Below are 20522 nucleotides of genomic sequence, written 5' to 3'. Positions count from 1 at the left end.
GTTAGAGACAGAGGTTAGAGAGAGAGAGAGAGAGAGGTTGGAGACAGAGGTTAGCAAGAGAGAGAGAGAGAGAGAGAGAGAGAGAGAGAGGTTAGAGACAGAGGTTAGAGAGAGAGAGAGAGAGAGAGAGAGAGGTTAGAGACAGAGGTTAGAGAGAGAGAGAGAGAGAGGTTGGAGACAGAGGTTAGCAAGAGAGAGAGAGAGAGAGAGAGAGAGAGAGGTTAGAGACAGAGGTTAGAGAGAGAGAGAGAGAGAGGTTGGAGACAGAGGTTAGCAAGAGAGAGAGAGAGAGAGAGAGAGAGAGAGAGGTTAGAGACAGGTTAGCGAGAGAGAGAGAGAGAGAGAGAGAGAGAGAGAGAGAGAGAGAGAGAGAGAGAGAGGGAGAGAGGTTAGAGACAGAGGTTAGCGAGAGAGGTTAGAGACAGGTTAGCAAGAGAGAGAGAGAGAGAGAGAGAGAGAGAGAGAGAGAGAGAGAGAGAGAGAGAGAGAGAGAGAGAGAGAGAGAGAGAGAGAGAGAGAGAGGTTAGAGACAGGTTAGCGAGAGAGAGAGAGAGAGAGAGAGAGAGGTTAGAGACAGAGGTTAGCAGAGAGAGAGAGAGAGAGAGAGAGAGAGAGAGGTTAGAGACAGGTTAGCAGAGAGAGAGAGAGAGAGAGAGAGAGAGAGAGAGAGAGACAGGTTAGCGAGAGAGAGAGAGAGAGAGAGGTTAGAGACAGAGGTTAGCGAGAGAGAGAGAGAGAGAGAGAGAGAGAGAGAGAGAGAGAGAGAGAGAGAGAGAGAGGTTAGAGACAGAGGTTAGCGAGAGAGAGAGAGAGGTTAGAGACAGAGGTTAGCGAGAGAGAGAGAGAGAGAGAGAGAGAGAGAGAGAGAGAGAGAGAGAGAGAGAGAGAGAGGTTAGAGACAGAGGTTAGCGAGAGAGAGAGAGAGAAGTTAGAGAGAGAGAGAGGTTAGAGACAGAGGTTAGCGAGAGAGAGAGAGAGGTTAGAGACAGAGGTTAGCGAGAGAGAGAGAGAGAGGTTAGTGAGAGAGAGAGAGAGGTTAGAGACAGAGGTTAGCGAGAGAGAGAGAGAGAGGTTAGTGAGAGAGAGAGAGAGGTTAGAGACAGAGGTTAGCGAGAGAGAGAGAGAGAGAGAGAGAGAGAGAGAGAGAGAGACAGAGGTTAGCGAGAGAGAGAGAGAGAGGTTAGAGAGAGAGAGAGAGGTTAGAGACAGAGGTTAGCGAGAGAGAGAGAGAGGTTAGAGACAGAGGTTAGCGAGAGAGAGAGAGAGAGGTTAGTGAGAGAGAGAGAGAGGTTAGAGACAGAGGTTAGCGAGAGAGAGAGAGAGGTTAGAGACAGAGGTTAGCAGAGAGAGAGAGAGAGAGAGAGAGAGAGAGAGAGAGAGAGAGAGAGAGAGAGAGAGAGAGAGAGAGAGAGAGAGAGACAGAGGTTAGCGAGAGAGAGAGAGAGGTTAGAGACAGAGGGAGGTTAGAGCATGGTTACCCAACTGGCGGAACAAATATATAGTCAACTATATCTGTTTGGACTTCTTGCGGTCAATTTTGTGTTTACAAATTATTTGTAATTATGTTCCGGCTGAATCTAGTTGATGATCCCTGGGTTAGAGACAGAGAGAGGGAGAGATGAAGAGGGAGGTTAGAGAGAGAGAGGTTAGAGAGAGGTTAGAGAGAGCTGAATAGAGAGAGGTCAGAGAGAGAGAGGTTAGAGAGAGAGGTTAGAGAGAGATGAATAGAGAGAGGTCAGAGAGAGAGAGGTTAGAGAGAGATGAATAGAGAGAGGTCAGAGAGAGAGAGGTTAGAGAGAGATGAATAGAGAGAGGTCAGAGAGAGAGAGGTTAAGAGAGAGAGGTTAGAGAGAGAGAGAGGTTAGAGAGAGATGGGTAAAGAGAGTTGGTAGAGAAAAAGATGGAGAGAGAGTAGAGAAAGAGAGAGAGAGAGAGGTTAGACAGAGAGAGATGTGTTATAAGAGATGAACAGAGAAAGATAGAAAGAATCAACTATTAAAGACTACCAGAACCCACTGGATTCTCCAATTACATTGAATGAACTACAAGACAAAATACCAACCCTCCAAACCAAAAAGAGCTGTGGTGTTGATGGTATCCTCAATTAAATGTTAAAATATACAGACCACAAATTCCAACTGGCTATACTTAAACTCTTTAACATCATCCTTAGCGCTGGCATCTTCCACAATATTTGGAACCAAGGACTGATCACCCAAATCCACAAACGTGGAGACAAATTTGACCCCAATAACTACCGTGGGATATGCGTCAAGAGCAACCTTGGGAAAATCCTCTGCATTATCATTCACAGCAGACTCGTACATTTCCTCAGTGAAAACAATGTACTGAGCAAATGTTAAATTGTCTTTTTACCAAATTACCGTACGACAGACCACGTATTCACCCTCCACACCCTAATTGACAAACAAACAAACCAAAACAAAGGCAAAGTCTTCTCATGCTTTGTTGATTTCAAAAAAGCTTTTGACTCAATTTGGCATGAGGGTCTGCTAAACAAACTGATGGAAAGTGGTGTTGGGTTCAAAACATAAACATACGACATTATAACATCCATGTACGCAAACTAGTTACCGCTTGACGATGCAGCTTGAAAGATGCAGCTTAAGCCCCACCCTCTTCAACATATATATCAACGAATTGGCGAGGGCACTAGAACAGTCTGCAGCACCCGGCCTCACCCTACTAGAATCTGAAGTCAAATGTCTACTGTTAGCTGATGAACTGGTGCTTCTGTCACCAACCAAGGAGGGCCTACAGCAGCACCTAGATGTTCACCTGGCGCCGACGAAGATGGCGGCCTCGCGACTAGCTCTTAGGAAACTTTGCAGTATTTAGTTTTTTTTTATGTATTATTTTTTACATTATTAGCTCATAAAGTGTTTTGCATCAGCCGGGAAAACCTATTGGAGCGGCGGTAACTCACCAGCATTACGACCAGGAATACGACTTTCCCGAAGCAGATCCTTTGTTTGCTCTCCCCAGGGCAACTGAACTGATTCCAGCGGCTGACCCAAAACATCGCCGGCGGAGGAGAGGCACTCGGAGCGGCCTGCTGGTCCGACTTAGGAGGCGCGCACACCACCCACCGCTTCCAAGTATTCTACTCGCTAATGTTCAATCTTTGGTTAACAAGGTCGACGAACTACGGGCAAGGATTTCTTTCCAGAGAGACATCAAGGCCTGTAACATACTCTGTTTCACGGAAACATGGCTCTCTTGGGATATTCTGTCGGAATCGGTCCAGCCAGATGTGTTCTCAGTTCAGGAATAAATATCTCTCCGGGAAGCAGAAGGGCGGAGGTGTATGTTTCATGATTAACGACTCATGGTGTAATTGTAGTAACATACAGGAGCTCGAGTCCTTCAGTTCACCTGACCTAGAATATCTCACAATCAAATGCCGACCGTATTATCTCCCAAGATAATTTTATTTGGTTATAGTCACGGCCGTGTATATCCCCCCTCAAGCCGATACCACGACGGCCCTCAAAGAACTTCACTGGACCTTATGCAAACTGGAAACCACATATCCTGAGGCTGCATTTATTGTAGACAGGGATTTTAACAAAGCAAATTTGAGGACTAGGCTGCCGAAGTTCTATCAACATATCGACTGTTGTACTCGCGCTGCTAAAATCCTTTGCCCTTTATGGTTGTGAGGTCTGGGGTCCGCTCACTAACCAATAATTCACAAAATGGGACAAATACCAAATTGCATGCAGAATTCAGCAAAAATATCCTCAGTGTACAACGTAAAACCCCAAATAATGCATGCAGAGCAGAATTAGACCAATACCCGCTAATTATCAAAATCCAGAAAAGAGCTGTTAAATTCTACAACCACCTAAAAGGAAGTGATTCCCAAACCTTCCATAACAAAGCCATCACCTACAGAGAGATGAACCTGGAGAAGAGTCCCCTAAGCAAGCTGGTCACAAACACAAACAGACCCCACAGAGCCCCATGACAGAGTAGAGATGGACAGAGAGAGAGAGAGTAGAGAGAGAGAGGAGAGAGAGAGAGAGAGAGAGAGAGCGAGAGAGCGTAGAGATGGACAGAGAGAGAGAGAGTAGAGATGGACAGAGATAGAGTACATATGGACAGAGAGAGAGAGAGAGAGAGAGAGAGAGAGAGAGAGAGAGAGAGAGAGAGAGAGAGAGAGAGAGAGAGAGAGAGAGAGAGAGGGAGAGAGAGAGTAGAGATGGACAGAGAGAGAGATGACAGAGAAAGTAGAGATGGACAGAGAAAGAAAGAGAGAGTAGAGATGTACAGAGAAAGAAAGAGAGAGTAGAGATGGACATAGAGAGATAAAAAGAGATGGAGAGAGAGAGTAGAGATGGACAGAGAGAGAGAGAGAGAGAGAGAGAGAGGGGATATGGACAGAGAGAGAGAGAAGCCATGAGACAGAGGAAATAGCAGACATACAGCTGTAGTCCCAGCAGTGACCAGCAGAGTGCACCCTTTCCCTGTTTCTAGCCCACTAGTGAGCAGACATGAGGGTCACTATAGAAGTAAGGCTGAACGATTTTGGAAAATAATCTAATTGCGATTTTTTGCCCCCAATATTGCGATTGCGATTTAATATGCGATTTAATTTATTTATCCTTTTTCCCCTACAAAACATAATGAATGATTTAAATATGACCAACACAATAGTATATACATTTAGTGTGAAATGTTCTTTCCCATAGGCTGGGTCTATTTGTTAGAATTAAATTCAAACATGTATGACTTGAAATAAATGACATTTTTATTGAACTGCTCATTACAGAAACATCTGTGGCTTTGCCACTGTGCATTTAAATAATTTAAACAAAGGCATGAACTTTGTAAACACTGTGTGCAAAAGGTACAGTCTTAAGAAAAAAAATATTTTAAATTGTATGTATCTTACTGCTCCCAAGTCAGTAACATTTCACACAACTGAAACAAGGAATTTGCTTTGAAAATATTTTGTAAAATCAAAGTAAATAAAGTTATAAATAAAAAATGAGAAATGCACTTTTAATTTAGACAAACTATTTTTTATAAACGATTTGAATATTATAATATAAAATAGATGAGCCTCACTTATCTCAAGTACACAACAATAACACACCACACAGACTAAAGTTCACTACGAGTATGGCACTGCCAGCCATACTTATCCAACAGTTCTGATCAATAAAATGGACTGTAAGACTCTGGTACGGCTCAGCTGTGCGGCTTGACCACATATCAGTAGTGCTAGCAAAAAAACTCCACCGTTTTAAGTTCCGCGGCGACTTTCTCTTTGCACTTTTTGTACAGCTCCGGTATGGCAGTCTGACTGAAGTATGTGCGGGAGGGTATACTGTAACGTTTATCAAGCGTATGTATTAATGCCATGAACCCAGGCTTGGTCACCGTGCTGAGAGGCATCATATCTTTGGCTATGAACTCGGTTATTGTCCGAGTGATTTCTCCGTGCCGTTTTGAATTACGTTCATACGGGAGTGACACTTTCGAACATTTCTGTCAGTGATCCCTGTCTTGAGGTATTTGGCTTGTCTCGCGCACTGATGCTCGGCATTTTGGTCATACAACTGTCATGCATTGATTTGTGGTATTTTTTTAAGTGCTGAAACAGGTTTGTAGTGTTACCCCGTGAAGTAGCAATCGGAGCACGGCATGCTCTGCACAACACCCGACGCTGCTCAGCATCTTCTTTTTAAAACCAAAATAGTTCCACACCACCGACGTGCTGTTCCTCTTCGATATTAAAGTATCAGCTGTGTCAGTTTCTGACTGTTCCGTCGAGCAAGAGGCCATTGCGCTGGACAGCATGAAAAGTCGCGTCACGTGACCACCTCAAATCGCGCACGTTGCGATTAGAAAATCGCGTTCAGTCAAATCGCGATATTATCGCGAATGCAATTAATCGTTCAGCCCTATATAGAAGCCAGTGTTGTTTCATCCTCCATGCTTACATGCATTCAGGCCTAGTAACCAGTTACCAGGCTGGCTTCTAATTAAGCTAACTGCTTGTGGGTTGTCAGTTCAAAATGTTTTAAACTCATTCAGAGACCTAACCACACCATGTCTAAGAAGTGTATCCCAAACAGACATTACTGTCAGTAGAGTGAGTTAGTCAGCGTTTCTCAACTCCCGTCCTGAAGTAGCCCCAACATTTTTGTTGTCGCACCAGACAAACAAACCTCATTAAACTAGTTAAGGACTTCATGATTAGTTGTTAGTAGAATCAGGTGTGCTTGTGTGTCTACAGCAAAACATTTGTACCGTTAGGGGGTACCGGAGGACCAGAGTTGGGAAATACAACACTGGCAGGTCCAGACACTACATGGTGAGAGGAGAAACTAATCATTTTTACATTTACATTTACGTCATTTAGCAGTGCGACTTACAGGAGCAATTAGGGTTAAGTGCCTTGCTCAAGGGCACGTCGACAGATTTTTCACCTACAAAAATAAACATTTTCTTCAGCGTATTCCAGGACATTTTTCTTTAGGATAGTAGTCTAATGCAGTGGTTCCCAAACCTCTCCAACTGTGGGGACGCCCAGACGTTTCACCACTTTGTTGTAGCCCTGAACTAGCTCACCTGATCGACCTAGTCAAGGGCTTGGTGATGAGTTGACCAGTTGAATCAGATGTGCTAGTAGCTCTGGAATAGTTCTACTAAATATGTCTGACGGGTCCAGACTAACAGAGGCAGGTTCTGAGAATCAGTCTTACAGGGTAATGGTTCACAGAGAATTCACCCAACAAAGGCCCACATAACAAACTTAACCATAGCCTTCTTTAGTGTGTGTGTGTGTGTGTGTATGTGTGTGTGTGTGTGTAAGCCTCTGGTTGTAAGAAGATCAGGTTTAAGTAGCGTCTGTTAGTGTTTACTGAAGACTGACGTACACATTCTGATCAGAGAGAGATGGAGTCAGAGAGAGAGAGAGAGAGAGAGAGAGAGAGAGAGAGAGAGAGAGAGAGAGAGAGAGAGAGAGAGAGAGAGAGAGAGAGAGAGAGAGAGAGAGAGAGAGAGAGAGAGAGAGAGAGAGAGAGAGAGACACAGAGAGGGTAGTGGTGGTTTGTGTGGCTGTTGCTATGGTAGCAGTGCTAGCTTTCCCTGGCATCCCCTTACTGCCAAAAAAACAGATAAGACACACACACACACACTCTCTCACACACACACACACACTCTCACACACACACACAGAGGCGTTAATTAGGGCGTCTCTTAAGGAGCCACTAAAGACCCTGTGAAAAATGAATGCTCATTTGAGAGGTCATTAATTTGCACAGTTATGCAAATTAGGTGGCAATTACAGCGTAGTTCCCTGGATCAGCTCACATTTATAATCACACAATGAAGGATATGACAGGATCCACATCTGGCAACCGGCCAGTCTACAATACACACACACACAGTCTGCAATATACACACAGACACACACAGTCTACAATATACACACAGACACACACAGTCTACAATATACACACAGACACACACAGTCTGCAATATACACACAGACACACACAGTCTGCAATATACACACAGTCTGCTATACAAAGGCAGGCAGACAGACAGACAGGTGTCAGTACAAGAGCTAACCTCTGCTGGTTTCAGACCCAACCTGGCAACTAACAGCAAACAGCCCAATATGATAAATGACAATACAGTTCCTGTAATTATATAGGCCTTAGTGCTGAGTTACAGTTACTGTAATTATTTAGGCCTTAGTGCTGAGTTACAGTTACTGTAATTATATAGGCCTTAGTGCTGAGTTACAGTTACTGTAATTATATAGGCCTTAGTGCGGAGCGATTAACCAACATTTATTATTTTTCGTTTTTTTAAAAACTAATTGACTGATGTTGGTTCAATTATTTACATTTGTTTTATGTAAGCTCAATGAGCAGTTTTTCTAGAGATAAATCAGATGAAGCCCGAACTGTGCGATGTAGTAGAGAGTTGTAGTTTCCGACAGGCCAATATTCTACATACAGGACCAGTCAAAAGTTTGGACACACCTACTCATTCAAGGGTTTTTCTTTATTTTTACTATTTTCTACATTGTATAATAGAAGTGAAGACATCATGTAGTAACCAAAAAAGTGTTTAAAAAAATCAAAATATATTTTATATTTGAGATTCTTCAAATAGCCACCCTTTGCCTTGATGACAGCTTTGCACACTCTTGGCATTCTCTCAACCAGCTTCACCTGGAATGCTTTTCCAACAGTCTTGAAGGAGTTCCCACATATGCTGAGCACTTGTTGACTGCTTTCCCTTCACTCTACGGTCCGACTCATCCCAAACCATCTCAATTGGGTTGAGGTCGGGGGATTCTGGAGGCCAGGTTATTTGATGCAGCACTCCATCACTCTCCTTCTTGGTAAAATAGCCCTTACACAGCCTGGAGGTGTGTTGGGTCATTGTCCTGTTGAAAAATAAACGATAGTCCCACTAAGCCCAAACCAGATGTGATGGCATATCACTGCAGAATGCTGTGGTAGCCATGCTGGTTAAATGTGCCTTGAATTCTAAATAAATCACAGACAGTGTCACCAGCAAAGCACCCCAACACCATAACACCACCTCCTCTATGCTTTACGGTGGGAAATACACATGCAGAGATCATCCGTTCATCCACACCGCGTCTTACAAAGACACGGCGGTTGGAACCAAAAATCTCAAATTTGGACTCATCAGACCAAAGGACAAATTTCCACCGGTCCATTGCTCGTGTTTCTTGGCCCAAGCAAGTCTCTTCTTATTATTGGTGTCCTTTAGTAGTGGTTTCTTTGCAACAATTCGACCATAAAGGCCTGATTCACACAGTCTCCTCTGAACAGTTGATGTTGATGTGTCCGTTACTTGAACTCTGTGAAGCATTTATTTGGGCTGCAATTTCTGAGGCTGGTAACTCTAATGAACTTATCCTCTGCAGCAGAGGTAACTCTGGGTCTTCCATTCCTGTGGTGGTCCTCATGAGAGCCAGTTTCATCATAGCGCTTGATAGTTTTTGCGACTGCACTTGAAGAAACTTTCAAAGTTCTTGACATTTTCCGTATTTACTGACTTTCATGTCTTAAATTAATGATGGACTGTCGTTTCTCTTTGCTTATTTGAGCTGTTCTTGCCATAATATGGACTTGGTCTTTTACCAAATAGGGCTCTCTTCTGTATACCCCCCCCTACCTTGTCACAACACAACTGATTGGCTCAAACACATTAAGAAGGAAATAAATTCCACAAATTAACTTTTAAGAAGGCACACCTGTTAACTGAAATGCATTCCAGGTGACTACCTCATGAAGCTGGTTGAGAGAATGCCAAGAGTGTGCAAAGCTGACATCAAGGCAAAGGTTGGCTATTTGAAGAATCTCAAATAAAAAAACAATTGGGATTTGTTTAACACTTTTTTGGTTACTACATGATTCTATATGTGTTATTTCATAGTTTTGATGTCTTCACTATTATTCTACAATGTAAAATATAGTAAAAAATTAAGAAAAACCCTTGAATGAGTAGGTGTGTCCAAACTTTTGTCTGGTAGTGTAGTTTAGCGCATAAAACGTGGTAATTAACTACAATGACCATAATCCATTGCGCATCTACTTGTCCGGTCTGTGTGTTTCTTTTACGCCTGTTAGGTTAGTGTGGTGAAGACAGAGATAGAGAAGAGACAGAAGAATGAGCGATGGAGAGGGATAGAGAGCGGTTTCTAAGTGATTAATAGTCGGTATTCAGCAGTCATAACAGTCTGCCTTATTTACTTTGAAGATCTACTAAAATAGTGATTTTGTCAGACAGCATAGGCAGCAGCTCTATAGAGATGAGATGATGACTTGGAATGAAATAATAAAGTAATCAAATAAATTACATGTAATATACACAACAATTGAAATATTTTATTAAAGTTATGTGAATAAATTAAATCAAATTTTATTTGCCACATGCACCGAATACAACAGGTGTAGACATTACCGTGAAATGCTTACTTACAGCCCTTAACCAACAATGCTTTTATTTTTTTTATAAAAAAGTAAAATAAAACAATAAAAAAGTGTTGAGGAAAAAAAAAAGAGCAGAAGTAAAATAAAATAACAGTAGGGAGGCTATATATACAGGGGGGTACCGGCGCAGAGTCAATGTGCGGGTCACCGGCTAGTTGAGGTAATTGAGGTAATATGTACATGTGGGTAGAGTTAAAGTGACTATGCATAAATAATTAACAGAGTAGCAGCAGCGTAAAAAGATGGGGTGTGGGGGGGGGGCAGTGCAAATAGTCCGGGTAGCCATGATTAGCTGTTTAGGAGTCTTATGGCTTGGGGGTAGAAGCTGTTGAGAAGCCTTTTGGACCTAGACTTGGCGCTCCGGTACCGCTTGCCGTGCGGTAGCAGAGAGAACAGTCTATGACTAGGGTGGCTGGAGTCTTTGACAATTTTGAGGGCCTTCCTCTGACACCGCCTGGTATAGAGGTCCTGGATGGCAGGAAGCTTGGCCCCAGTGATGTACTGGGCCGTACGCACTACCCTCTGTAGTGTCTTGTGGTCGGAGGCCGAGCAGTTGCCATACCAGGCGGTGATACAACCAGTCAGGATGCTCTCGATGGTGCAACTGTAGAACTTTTTGAGGATCTGAGGACCCATGCCAAATCTCTTCAGTCTCCTGAGGGGGAATAGGCTTTATCGTGCCTGCTTCACGACTGTCTTGGTGTGTTTGGACCATGATAGTTCATTGGTGATGTGGACACCAAGGAACTTGAAGCTCTCAACCTGTTCCACTCCAGCCCCGTCGATGAGAATGGGGGCGTGCTCAGTCCTCTTTTTTTTCCTGTAGTCCACAATCATCTCCTTTGTCTTGGTCACGTTGAGGGAGAGGTTGTTATCCTGGCACCACACGGCCAGGTCTCTGACCTCCTCCCTATAGGCTGTCTCATCGTTGTCTGTGATCAGGCCTAACACTGTTGTGTCGTGGGCGAACTTGATGATGGTGTTGGAGTCGTGCCTGGCCATGCAGTCATGGGTGAACAGGGAGTACAGGAGGGGACTGAGAACGCACCCCTGAGGGGCCCCCGTGTTGAGGATCAGCATGGCAGATGTGTTGTTACCTACCCTTACCACCTGGGGGCAGCCCATCAGGAAGTCCAGGATCCAGTTGCAGAGGGAGGTGTTTAGTCCAAGGATCCTTAGCTTAGTGATGAGCTTTGAGGGCACTATGGTGTTGAACGCTGAGCTGTAGTCGATGAATAGTATTCTCACGTACAGTGAGGGAAAAAAGTATTTGATCCGCAGCTGATTTTGTACGTTTGCCCACTGACAAAGACATGATCAGTCTATCATTTTAATGGTAGATTTACTTGAACAGTGAGAGACAGAATAATAACAAAAAAATTCAGAAAAACGCATGTCAAAAATGTTATAAATTGATTTGCATTTTAATGAGGGAAATAAGTATTTGACCCCTCTGCAAAACATGACTTAGTACTTGGTGGCAAAACCCTTGTTGGCAATCACAGAGGTCAGACGTTTCTTGTAGTTGGCCACCAGGTTTGCACACATCTCAGGAGGGATTTTGTCCCACTCCTCTTTGCAGATCTTCTCCAAGTCATTAAGGTTTCAAGGCTGACGTTTGGCAACTCGAACCTTCAGCTCCCTCCACAGATTTTCTATGGGTTTAAGGTCTGGAGACTGGCTAGGCCACTCCAGGACCTTAATGTGCTTCTTCTTGAGCCACTCCTTTGTTGCCTTGGCCGTGTGTTTTGGGTCATTGTCATGCTGGAATACCCATCCACGACCCATTTTCAATGCCCTGGCTGAGGGAAGGAGGTTCTCACCCAAGATTTGATGGCCCCGTCCATCGTCCTTTTGATGCGGTGAAGTTGTCCTGTCCCCTTAGCAGAAAAACACCCCCAAAGCATAATGTTTCCACCTCCATGTTTGACGGTGGGGATGGTGTTCTTGGGGTCATAGGCAGCATTCCTCCTCCTCCAAACACGGCGAGTTGAGTTGATGCCAAAGAACTCGATTTTGGTCTCATCTGACCACAACACTTTTACCCAGTTCTCCTCTAAATCATTCAGATGTTCATTGGCAAACTTCAGACGGGCGTGTATATGTGCTTTCTTGAGCAGGGGGACCTTGCGGGCGCTGCAGGATTTCAGTCCTTCACGGCGTAGTATGTTACCAATTGTTTTCTTGGTGACTATGGTCCCAGCTGCCTTGAGCTCATTGACAAGATCCTCCCGTGTAGTTCTGGGCTGATTCCTCACCGTTCTCATGATCATTGCAACTCCACGAGGTGAGATCTTGCATGGAGCCCCAGGCCGAGCGAGATTGACAGTTCTTTTGTGTTTCTTCCATTTGCGAATAATCGCACCAACTGTTGTCACCTTCTCACCAAGCTGCTTGGCGATGATCTTGTAGCCCTTCCAGCCTTGTTTAGGTCTACAATCTTGTCCCTGACATCCTTGGAGAGCTCTTTGGTCTTGGCCATGGTGGAGAGTTTGGAATCTGATTGATTGACTGCTTCTGTGGACAGGTGTCTTTTATAACGGTAACAAACTGAGATTAGGAGCACTCCCTTTAAGAGTGTGCTCCTAATCTCAGCTCGTTACCTGTATAAAAGACACCTGGGAGCCAGAAATCTTTCTGATTGAGAGGGGGTCAAATACTTATTTCCCTCATTAAAATGCAAATAAATTTATAACATTTTTTTCTGGATTATTTTGTTGTTATTCTGTCTCTCACTGTTCAAATAAACCTACCATTAAAATTTTAGACTGATTATTTCTTTGTCAGTGGGCAAACGTACAAAATCAGCAGGGGATCAAATACTTTTTCCCCCTCACTGTAGGTGTTCCTCTTGTCCAGGTGGGAAATGGCAGTGTGGAGTGCAATAGATATTGCATCATCTGTGGATCTGTTGGGGCGGTATGCAAATTGGAGTGGGTCTAGGGTTTCTGGGATAATGGTGTTGATGTGAGCCATGACCAGCCTTTCAAAGCACTTCATGGCTACAGACATCAGTGCTACGGGTCGGTAGTCATTTAGGCAGGTTATCTTAGTGTCCTTAGGCACGGGGACTATGGTGGTCTGCTTGAAACATGTTGGTATTACAGACTCAGTCAGGGACATGTTGAAAATGTCAGTGAAGACACTTGCCAGTTGGTCAGCACATGCTCGGAGTAGACGTCCTGGTAATCCGTCTGGCCCTGCGGCCTTGTGAATGTTGACCTGCTTAAAAGTCTTACTCACATCGGCTACGGAGAGCGTGATCACATAGTCAGCCGGAACAGCTGGTGCTCTCATGCATGCTTCAGTGTTGCTTGCCTCGAAGCGAGCATAGAAGTGGTTTAGCTCGTCTGGTAGGCTTGTGTCACTGGGCAGCTCGCGGCTGTGCTTCCCTTTGTAGTCTGTAATAGTTTTCAAGTCCTGCCACATCCGACGAGCATCAGAGCCGGTGTAGTACGATTCAATCTTAGTCCTGTATTGACTCTTTGCCTGTTTGATGGTTCGTCGGAGGGCATAGCGGGATTTCTTATAAGCGTCCAGGTTTGAGTCCCGCTCCTTGAAAGCGGCAGCTCTACCCTTTAGCTCAGTGTGGATGTTGCCTGTAATCCATGGCTTCTGGTTGGGGTATGTACGTACGGTCACTGTGGGGATGACGTCATCGATGCACTTATTGATGAAGGCAGTGACTGATGTGGTGTACTCCTCAATGTTATCTGAAGAATCCCGGAACATGTTCCAGTCTGTGCTAGCAAAACAGTCCTGTAGCTTAGCATCTGCGTCATCTGACGACTTTTTTATTAACCGAGTCACTGGTGCTTCCTGCTTTAGTTTTTGGTTATAAGCAGGAATCAGGAGGATAGAGTTATGGTCAGATTTGCCAAATGGATGGCGAGGGAGAGCTTTGTATGCGTCTCTGTGTGTGGAGTAAAGGTGGTCTATTTTTTTCCCCCTCTGGTTGCACATTTAACATGCTGGTAGAAATTAGGTAGAACGGATTTAAGTTTCCCTGCATTAAAGTCCCCGGCCACTAGGAGCGCTGCCTCTGGTTGAGCGTTTTCCTGTTTACTTATGGCCTTATACAGCTTATTGAGTGCAATCTTAATGCCAGCATTGGTTTGTGGTGGTAAATAGACAGCTATGAAAAATATAGATGAAAACTCTCTTGGTAAATAGTGTGGTCTACAGCTTATCATAAGATACTCTACCTCAGGCGAGCAAAACCTCGAGACTTCCTTAGTATTTGATTTTGTGCACCAGCTGTTGTTTACAAATATACACAGACCACCATCCCTTGTCTTACCGGAGTCAGCTGTTCTATCCTGCTGATGTAGCGTATATCCTGTCAGCTGTATGTTGTCCATGTCATCGTTCAGCCACGACTTGGTGGTGAAAGTTTTTAATGTCCCGTTGGTAGGATAACCGTAATCGTAGGTCATCTAATTTATTTTCAAATGATTGAAGATTGGCTAATAGGATTGATGGAAGAGGCAGTTTACTCGCTCGCCGTCGGATCCTTACAAGGCATCCCGACCTACGTCCACGATATCTCAGTCTCTTTCTCCTGCGAATGACGGGGATTTGGGCCTTGTCGGGTGACTGTAGGATATCCTTCGCGTCCGACTCGTTGCAGAAAAATCTTCGTCCAATACGAGGTGAGTAATCACTGTCCTGATATCCAGAAGCTCTTTTTGGTTATAAGAGACAGTGGCAGAAACATTATGTACAGAATAAATTACAAATAACGCGAAAAAACACACATAATAGTACAATTGGTTAGAGGGCTGTAAAACGGCAGCCATCTTCTCCGGCGCCAAGTCGTAATAATGATAAGCAGTAATGGGCAGTCACTACCATCATGGGACTTTTATTCATTGTTTTATTCTGTGTTGTTACAGGATTTAACCCACATAATGCATAGTGTGTTTAATGTCTAAAATAATAATAAAAACCATTATTATTTTTTATTAATCTAGCCGAAACAACTTCAAAAAGCCCTAATCGCTCAGCACTAAAAGGCCTATACAGTGGGGGAAAAAAGTATTTAGTCAGCCACCAATTGTGCAAGTTCTCCCACTTAAAAAGATGAGAGAGGCTTGTAATTTTCATCATAGGTACACGTCAACTATGACAGACAAATTGCGAATTTTTTTCTCCAGAAAATCACATTGTAGGATTTTTTATGAATTTATTTGCAAATTATGGTGGAAAATAAGTATTTGGTCACCTACAAACAAGCAAGATTTCTGGCTCTCACAGACCTGTAACTTCTTCTTTAAGAGGCTCCTCTGTCCTCCACTCGTTACCTGTATTAATGGCACCTGTTTGAACTTGTTATCAGTATAAAAGACACCTGTCCACAACCTCAAACAGTCAAACTCCAAACTCCACTATAGCCAAGACCAAAGAGCTGTCAAAGGACACCAGAAACAAAATTGTAGACCTGCACCAGGCTGGGAAGACTGAATCTGCAATAGGTAAGCAGCTTGGTTTGAAGAAATCAACTGTGGGAGCAATTATTAGGAAATGGAAGACATACAAGACCACTGATAATCTCCCTCGATCTGGGGCTCCACGCAAGATCTCACCCCCGTGGGGTCAAAATGATCACAAGAACGGTGAGCAAAAATCCCAGAACCACACGGGGGGACCTAGTGAATGACCTGCAGAGAGCTGGGACCAAAGTAACAAAGCCTACCATCAGTAACACACTACGCCGCCAGGGACTCAAATCCTGCAGTGCCAGACGTGTCCCCCCTGCTTAAGCCAGTACATGTCCAGGCCCGTCTGAAGTTTGCTAGAGTGCATTTGGATGATCCAGAAGAGGATTGGGAGAATGTCATATGGTCAGATGAAACCAAAATATAACTTTTTGGTAAAAACTCAACTCGTCGTGTTTGGAGGACAAAGAATGCTGAGATGCATCCAAAGAACACCATACCTACTGTGAAGCATGGGGGGTGGAAACATCATGCTTTGGGGCTGTTTTTCTGCAAAGGGACCAGGACGACTGATCCGTGTAAAGGAAAGAATGAATGGGGCCATATATCGTGAGATTTTGAGTGAAAACCTCCTTCCATCAGCAAGGGCATTGAAGATGAAACGTGGCTGGGTCTTTCAGCATGACAATGATCCCAAACACACCGCCCGGGCAACGAAGGAGTGGCTTCGTAAGAAGCATTTCAAGGTCCTGGAGTGGCCTAGCCAGTCTCCAGATCTCAACCCCATAGAAAATCTTTGGAGGGGAGTTGAAAGTCCGTGTTGCCCAGCGACAGCCCCAAAACATCACTGCTCTAGAGGAGATCTGCATGGAGGAATGGGCCAAAATACCAGCAACAGTGTGTGAAAACCTTGTGAAGACTTACAGAAAACGTTTGACCTGTGTCATTGCCAACAAAGGGTATATAACAAAGTATTGACAAACTTTTGTTATTGACCAAATACTTATTTTCCACCATAATTTGCAAATAAATTCATTAAAAATCCTACAATGTGATTTTCTGGATTTTTTTTCCTCATTTTGTCTGTCATAGCTGACGTGTACCTATGATGAAAATTACAGGCCTCTCATCTTTTTAAGTTGGAGAACTTGCACAATTGGTGGCTGACTAAATACTTTTTTCCCCCACTGTATCTGAAACTGGCAACTAAACACAGTTACTACTACATCTTTCCCCAACTGAAACTCTGCTGTAACTGGGAACACCCATGAACTTCAACTGGATCAGAAACTTGCAACCAAAACTATAATATCTTTGTATCTAATTAGGCACAAAATATCAAACTCCCATCCATCCTTTCCCTAACAACCCAAAACATTCACACACACTGCTCTTGGCACTTACACCATACAATATGAAAACACAAGTAACATCAACAAATGTGTAATTTTTAATTCGTTTGAGACACCAGAACTGTGTTGTGTTTATGATGCATGTTGGAGCTCATTGTTAAAGCTGCATTATGATGCATGTTGGAGCTCATTGTTGAAGCTGCATTATGATGCATGTTGGAGCTCATTGTTGAAGCTGCATTATGATGCATGTTGGAGCTCATTGTTAAAGCTGCATTATGATGCATAACAAGACCAAAACATTTAAACAAAAAATAAACAACTATGACAATAACCGTGGCTATCTGCATGACAATTAAACGGTAATCAAAATGTCAATCGTCACAGCCCTACCCCACACACAGCTTTGACAGATTAACTAGATTAATATAATCCAACAACTCAATCCAAATAAACACCTGTACATTAACTCACACACACGGGCGTGCACACACACACACACACACACTTTGGCAGTGTGTAATAGCAAGTACGGTAACGTCTGCACTGATTTGATGTCAGTGTGAGTATGTGTGTTTGCAACAATATGCAATGGCAGTGAGGGTGTGATATGCTTTATCAGCGTGTGTGTCTCTGTGTGCGTGTGTGTCTCTGTGTGCGTGTGTGTCTCTGTGTGTGTGTGTGTGTCACATGACTCAACAGACAGGAGGATCTCCCCGTTTCTTGGGAGAGTGGAAGGAGAAGAAGAATTAACTGAGATTAGAGTTTACACAGAAATCCTTCCCCTCCCTCCCTCCTTCCATCCTTCCCCTCCCCTCCCTCCTTCCATCCTTTCCCTCCCCTCCCTCCTTCCCCTCCCATCCCTCCTTCCATCCTTCCCCTCCCCTCCCTCCTTCCCCTCCCCTCCTCTCCTTCAATACCTCCCCTCTTTCCATCCCTCCATCTACTCTCTTACGCCTGCCACTCGGATCATTCCATCATTTAGTTCATCATAATCCCACTCCGCTAATAACTCAGGATGAGAAAGGAGAGAGAGAAAGAGAGGGAGGATAGATACTAACATACTGTGTTGTGTTGCTGAGACAGAGAAATGGATGGAGAGAGATTTTTTATTTATTTATTTTTTATTTAACCTTTATTTAACCAGGTAAGCCAGTTGAGAACAAGTTCTCATTTACAACTGTGACCTGGCCAAGATAAAGCAAAGCAGTGCGATAAAAACAACAACACAGAGTTACATTTGGGGTAAAAAAAACATAAGGTCATAAAATACAACAAAAAATATATATACAGTGTGTGCAAATGTAGCAAGTTATGGAGGTAAGGCAATAAATAGGCAATAGTGCAAAATAATTACAATTAGTATTAACACTGGAATGCTAGATGTGCAAGAGATTATGTGCAAATAGAGATACTGGGGTGCAAAAGAGCAAAATAAATAACAATATAGGGATGAGGTAGTTGGGTGGGCTAATTTCAGATGGGCTGTGTACATGTGCAGTGATCGGTAAGGTGCTCTGACAACTGATGCTTAAAGTTAGTGAGGGAGATGAGAGTCTCCAGCTTCAGAGATTTTTGCAATTCGTTCCAGTCATTGGCAGCAGAGAACTGGAAGGAATGGCGGCCAAAGGAGGTGTTGGCTTTGGGAATGACCAGTGAGATATACCTGCTGGAGCGCAGACTACGGGTGGGTGCTGCTACGGTGACCAATGAGCTAAGATAAGGCGGGGATTTGCCTAGCAGTGATTTATAGATGGCCTGGAGCCAGTGGGTTTGACGACGAACATGTAGTGAGGACCAGCCAACAAGAGCGTACAGGTCACAGTGGTGGGTAGTGTATGGGGCTTTGGAGACAAAACGGATGGCACTGTGATAGACTACATCCAATTTGCTGAGTAGAGTGTTGGAGGCTATTTTGTAAATGACATCGCCGAAGTCAAGGATCGGTAGGATAGTCAGTTTTACGAGGGCATGTTTGGCAGCATGAGTGAAGGAGGCTTTGTTGCGAAATAGGAAGCCGATTCTAGATTTAACTTTGGATTGGAGATTCTTAATGTGAGTCTGGAAGGAGAGTTTACAGTCTAACCAGACACCTAGGTATTTGTAGTTGTCCACATACTCTAGGTCAGACCCGTCGAGAGTGGTGATTCTAGTCGGGTGGGCGGGTGCCAGCAGCGTTCGATTGAAGAGCATGCATTTAGTTTTACTAGTGTTTAAGAGCAGTTGGAGGCTACTGAAGGAGTGTTGTATGGCATTGAAGCTCGTTTGGAGGTTTGTTAACACAGTGTCCAATGAAGGGCCAGATGTATACAAAATGGTGTCGTCTGCGTAGAGGTGGATCTGAGAGTCACCAGCAGCAAGAGCGACATCATTGATATACACGGAGAAAAGAGTCGGCCCAAGAATTGAACCCTGTGGCACCCCCATAGAGACTGCCATAGGTCCAGACAACAGGCCCTCCGATTTCACACATTGAACTCTATCTGAGAAGTAGTTGGTGAATCAGGCGAGGCAGTCATTTGAGAAACCAAGGCTATTTAGTCTGCCAATAAGAATGCGGTGGTTGACAGAGTCGAAAGCCTTGGCCAGGTCGATGAAGACGGCTGCACAGTACTGTCTATTATCGATCGCGGTTATAATATCGTTTAGGACCTTGAGCGTGGCTGAAGTGCACCCATGACCAGCTCGGAAACCAGATTGCATAGCGGAGAAGGTACGGTGGGATTCGAAATGGTTGGTGATCTGTTTGTTAACTTGGCTTTCAAATACTTTCGAAAGGCAGGGCAGGATGGATATAGGTATGTAACAGTTTGGATCTAGAGTGTCACCCCCTTTGAAGAGGGGGATGACCGCGGCAGCTTTCCAATCTCTGGGGATCTCAGACGTTACGAAAGAGAGGTTGAACAGGCTAGTAATAGGGGTTTCGACAATTTCGGCGGCTAGTTTTAGAAAGAAAGGGTCCAGATTGTCTAGCCCAGCTGATTTGTAGGGGTCCAGATTTTGCAGCTCTTTCAAAACATCAGCTGTCTGAATTTGTGTGAAGGAGAAGCGGGGGGGGCATGGGCAAGTTGCAGCGGAGGGTGCAGAGTTGGTGGCCGGGATAGTGGTAGCCAGGTGGAAAGCATGGCCAGCGTAGCAAAATGCTTGTTGAAATTCTCGATTATTGTAGATTTATCGGTGGTGATAGTGTTTCCTAGCCTCAGTGCAGTGGGCAGCTGGGAGGAAGTGCTCTTATTCTCCATGGACTTTACAGTGTCCCAAAACTTTTTGGAGTTAGTGCTACAGGATGCAAATTTCTGTTTGAAAAAGTTAGCCTTTGCTTTCCTGACTGCTTGTGTATATTGGTTCCTAACTTCCCTGAAAAGTTGCATATCGCGGGGGCTATTTGATGCTAATGCAGTACGCCACAGGATGTTTTTGTGCTGGTCAAGGGCAGTCAAGTCTGAGGAGAACCAGGGGCTATATCTGTTCTTAGTTCTGTATTTTTTGAATGGGGCATGTTTATTTAAGATTGAGAGGAAATTACTTTTAAAGAACAACCAGGCATTCTCTACTGACGGAATGAGATCTATATCCATCCAGGATACCTGGGCCAGGTCAATTAGGAAGGCCTGCTCGCTAAAGTGTTTTAGGGAGCGTTTGACAGTTATGAGGGGTGGTCGTTTGACCGCGGACCCGTTACGGACGCAGGCAATAAGGCAGTGATCGCTGAGATC

General features: G+C 44.1%; 1 protein-coding gene across 2 annotated transcripts in view; it reads right to left on the bottom strand.

Moving 5' to 3' along the window:
- The window catches only part of LOC121546314 (pre-B-cell leukemia transcription factor 1-like), a 41091-nt gene that overhangs the window by 6481 nt on the left and 14088 nt on the right, over positions 1-20522 (bottom strand). The window lies entirely within an intron of this gene.

Source organism: Coregonus clupeaformis, chromosome 30, assembly GCF_020615455.1.
Source record: "Coregonus clupeaformis isolate EN_2021a chromosome 30, ASM2061545v1, whole genome shotgun sequence".
Classification (NCBI taxonomy): domain Eukaryota; kingdom Metazoa; phylum Chordata; class Actinopteri; order Salmoniformes; family Salmonidae; genus Coregonus; species Coregonus clupeaformis.
The sequence above is the reverse complement of the archived record's forward strand: the minus strand, read 5'-3'. Positions and strand labels throughout refer to the sequence as shown.